Source organism: Coregonus clupeaformis, chromosome 21, assembly GCF_020615455.1.
Source record: "Coregonus clupeaformis isolate EN_2021a chromosome 21, ASM2061545v1, whole genome shotgun sequence".
Classification (NCBI taxonomy): domain Eukaryota; kingdom Metazoa; phylum Chordata; class Actinopteri; order Salmoniformes; family Salmonidae; genus Coregonus; species Coregonus clupeaformis.
Genome location: NC_059212.1, coordinates 54326303 through 54331107, shown reverse-complemented (window position 1 = coordinate 54331107; position 4805 = coordinate 54326303).

Below are 4805 nucleotides of genomic sequence, written 5' to 3'. Positions count from 1 at the left end.
CTTTTGAGCTGCTTCAAGGGGCTTCCATTTTTACTAAGCTGGATCTCCGCAATGCTTACCATCTCGTGCGGATCCGGCCAGGAGACGAATGGAAGACGGCGTTCAACACGCCCACGGGACACTATGAATATCGGGTGATGCCGTTCGGGCTCACCAATGCCCCCCGCAGTATTCCAAGCCCTGATTAATGATGTTCTCCGGGATATGCTTAATCTGTTCGTCTTCGTGTACCTGGACGATATCCTCATCTTCTCGAGGTCACTGAAGGAACATGAGGGGCATGTTAGCCGGGTTCTCCAGAGGCTCCTTGACAATCACCTCTACGTTAAGCCTGAGAAGTGTGAATTTCATGTTTCTCAGACTCAGTTTCTCGGGTTTATTGTCACTCCCGGGCACCTAGAGATGGATCCCAAGAAGGTCAAGGCGGTCCACGATTGGCCCACACCTGCCACGGTCAAGGAGGTTCAACGGTTCATTGGCTTTTCTAACTTCTATCGGAAGTTCATCAAGAATTTCAGCTCGGTGGTAGCCCCCTTGACGACGCTTACCAAGGGAGGAGGGACCAAGATTCACTGGGGTCCGGAAGCAGCAGGGGCCTTCGAGGATCTCAAGCGCCGCTTCACTTCTGCTCCGATTCTGGTGACCCCTGACCCAGAGAGACCTTTCGTGGTGGAGGTGGACGCCTCAGAGGTGGGGGTGGGAGCCGTCCTGTCACAGAGGGGTGCGGATGGGAGATTACACCCTTGTGCCTTCATGTCTCGCCGCCTGTCTGAGGCCGAGCGCAACTACCACGTGGGGGATCTAGAGTTGCTTGCGGTAAAACTGGCCTTGGAAGAGTGGCACCACTGGCTTGAGGGGGCTCAGCACCCTTTCCAGGTTCTCACAGACCACAAGAACCTGGAATATCTCCAACAGGCTAAGCGGATGAACCCTCGGCAAGCACGATGGTCCCTTTTCTTTAATCGATTCCAGTTCCTCCTGACTTACCGACCTGGCACCAAGAACGTCAAGCCGGATGCTCTGTCTCGAGTCTATTCTCCCGAGGTACAAGAGAAGCCCTTGGCATCGATTATTCCGAGGTCTAGGATCGTCGCACCTCTTCAGTGGGAACTAGAAAGAGGGGTACGAGAAGCTCTTGCCCATGAGCCCGATCCAGGCGGTGGTCCTGCCGGTCGCCTGTACGTTCCTCTCTCGGTTCGGGCCCGCGTCTTGCAGTGGGGTCATGAGTCGCCCTTGACATGCCATCCTGGCAGTGCTCGCACACTGGAGTTCCTCCGACGGCGGTTTTGGTGGCCGTCCATCAAGAAGGACGTGCAGGTCTTTGTTGAGGCCTGCCCTGTGTGCAACCAGGGGAAAGTCGACACGCCAGCGACCCCAGGGACTGCTCCATCCCTTACCTGTTCCTCGAAGGCCATGGTCACACCTTTCTCTGGACTTTGTTACGGGACTTCCTCTATCCCAGGGCAACACCGTCATCCTTGTGGTGGTAGACCGTTTCTCTAAGGCTGCCCGGTTTATTCCCCTGCCCAAGCTGCCCTCGGCTAAGGAGACTGCTGAGCTCCTCATGAACCATGTCTTCCGGATATTTGGCATTCCCCTGGACGTGGTCTCTGACCGAGGTCCCCAATTCTCGTCCCGGTTTTGGGGGGCCTTCTGCAGGCTTATTGGGGCCACAGCCAGCCTATCGTCAGGATTCCATCCAGAGTCTAATGGCCAAACGGAACGGATTAATCAGGATCTGGAGACCACCCTGCGGTGTATGGCGGCCAGTAATCCCACGTCTTGGGCCACCTATATCATTTGGGCTGAATATGCCCACAACACCCTCCAGTCCTCAGCCACCGGATTGTCCCCCTTCGAATGCCAGTTCGGTTACAACCCTCCATTATTTCCAGAGGAAGAGGCGCAAGTTGGTGTTCCCTCGGCCCAGCGCTTTGTCCAACGCTGTAGGCGGACCTGGAAGAAGGCCAGGTGTACCCTCCTTCGGACCTCCCAGAGATACCAAAGTCAGGCTAATCGCCACCGCCGGACGGCCCTAGTTTCCGAGCTGGTCAGAGAGTTTGGTTGGCCACTAAGAACTTGCCCCTCCGGGTCGAATCCAAGAAGCTTTCCCAGAGATACATCGGCCCTTTCCGCATTGCTAGAAAGGTTAACCCTGTTTCGTATCGTTTAGTTCTGCCTCGCTCCCTTAGAGTTAACCCCACTTTCCATGTTTCACTCCTTAAACCTGTCTTGTCTTCTCCTTTTGCCCCCCCACACAGACCCCCGCCACCTCCCAGGATCATAGACGGCCAGCCAGCCTACACAGTCCGCCGGATACTGGACTCCCGGAGGGTCCAGAACTCTCTGCAGTATCTGGTGGACTGGGAGGGCTACGGGCCAGAGGAGCGCTCCTGGGTTCCAGCCAGGGACATCCTGGACCCAGGGTTGATCCGAGATTTTCGCACCCTGGGGCCAGGGTGTTCTGGAAGGAACGTCAGGAGTCGTTCCTAGAGGAGGGGTCCTGTCAGCTTCCTGCTTCCCCTGTTTGTCTCCTGGCCTCTAGAGGTCAGCTGTGTTCCCCTTTGCCTTAGTTCTTCCTCATGTGTCCTAATTAGCTTATCCAGGTCACCTGTGCCTTGTTTCCCCTTGTGTATTTTAGCTGTGTGTTTTCCCCTTGTTTGTCACTTGGTTATTGCGTCCTGACTGTGTGTCTCCTGCTTTGTCTCACCGTGTCTGTCCTAGTAAGTTTTTGAAGTTATCTTTAGTTTGTTTTTCTCCCTCGTGGAGTTGTTTTGTTTTGCCTCCTGTTTTGTGAACATTAAATCTACTTGCCTGGAGTATTGCCTTGGGTGTTTCATTTGGGTCCTACAACATCTCCTCTGTGGCTAAGGGGTAGTACCCCCAGCTCTACACTTCTGAGACCGGAGTTCTACCCGGATTGTGACACAAGGAGCTAATATCTTGCAATCGATGTTGTCGTGTATTACTGAAACTGAAAGCAAGAGAGAGGACTGTACGAGATTTGACGAGATTTGACGTGACTTCCGTCTCGCTTCCGCATTGTCTCCGTACTGCTGTGCTGTTTGTTGCTACTTGGCTACCTGCCAAACTATTCACGTTTTACTTTTAATAAACGTTTAATCAATCTTTGTGTTCAACAAATTTACCAACTTTTTAGTTTTGTCCTCACTCATCTTTTTTCGTTAAACTTTTTCACCCCGGACGTTTATCCCGAGACAGAAGAGTCATTTTCCTGTGCGTTTTAGCTGCCAACTTTACGTTATTTTCCTTTTTTCCATCGCAACTTTTTTCCCTTATTCAACTTTTTCACTCCGGACGCTTTATCTGGACATGGTTCATCAACATCTTCAACAGCCGAAGCTAAGTAGTAACATTAACATGATGTCTTCTAATTGCAGTCGCTGTACTCATAATATACAGGAGAACGATCGCCTTACGGCGAAAATAGCTGTGCTACAAGCCCAGCTTCAGACGCAATCGTTAGGCAAGGGTAATCTCAGTGTAGGAAAGGAAGAAACAGCGTCTGTGCCACCAGTAAGTACAGACAGTAACGTTAGTATAAATCCCCCGCACAGTCCCCGCAGCCGGACAACTTTCTCATGGCTTCTGGAGGGAAATACTGTTGGAATGCTCAACCGGTGTCGCTCATTCAGCCGACAGAAACCTTCAACCGGTTTTCCCCATTATGTAGCGAGTCGGAGTCTGAGTCTGAGTCTTCTCTAGTCTCTACTCCTTCCGTTACGGGGTCTGAGACGCCGAAGGCTCCCACCATTAGCTCTGACAAATTGAAAACCCTAGTCATTGGCGACTCCATTACCCGCAGTATTAGACTTAAAACGAATCACCCAGCGATCATACACTGTTTACCAGGGGGGCAGGGCTACCGACGTTAAGGCTAATCTAAAGATGGTGCTGGCTAAAGCTAAAACTGGCGAGTGTAGAGAGTATAGAGATATTGTTATCCACGTCGGCACCAACGATGTTAGGATGAAACAGTCAGAGGTCACCAAGTGCAACATAGCTTCAGCTTGTAAATCAGCTAGAAAGATGTGTCGGCATCGAGTAATTGTCTCTGGGCCCCCTCCCAGTTAGGGGAAGTGACGAGCTCTACAGCAGAGTCTCAGCACTTAATCGCTGGTTGAAAACTGTTTTCTGCCCCTCCCAAAAGATAACATTTGTGGATAATTGGCCCTCTTTCTGGGACTCACCCACAAACAGGACCAAGCCTGACCTGCTGAGGAGTGACGGACTCCATCCTAGCTGGAGGGGTGCTCTCCTCTTATCTACCAACATAGATAGGGCTCTAACTCCTCTAGCCCCACAGTGAAATAGGGTGCAGGCCAGGCAGCAGGCTGTTAGCCAACCTGCCAGCTTAGTGGAGTCTGCCAATAGCACAGTCAGTGTAGTCAGCTCAGCCATACCCATTGAGACTGTGTCTGTGCCTCGACCTAGGTTGGGCAAAACTAAACATGGCGGTGTTCACCCTAGCAATCTTATTAGGATAAAGACCTCCTCCATTCCTGCCATTATTGAAAGAGATCGTGATACCTCACATCTCAAAATAGGGTTACTTAATGTTAGATCCCTCACTTCAAAGGCAGTCATAGTCAATGAACTAATCACTGATCATAATCTCGATGTGATTGGCCTGACTGAAACATGGCTTAAGCCTGATGAATTTGCTGTGTTAAATGAGGCCTCACCTCCTGGTTACACTAGTGACCATATTCCCCGTGCATCCCGCAAAGGCGGAGGTGTTGCTAACATTTACGATAGCAAATTTCAATTTACAAAAAAAAAAA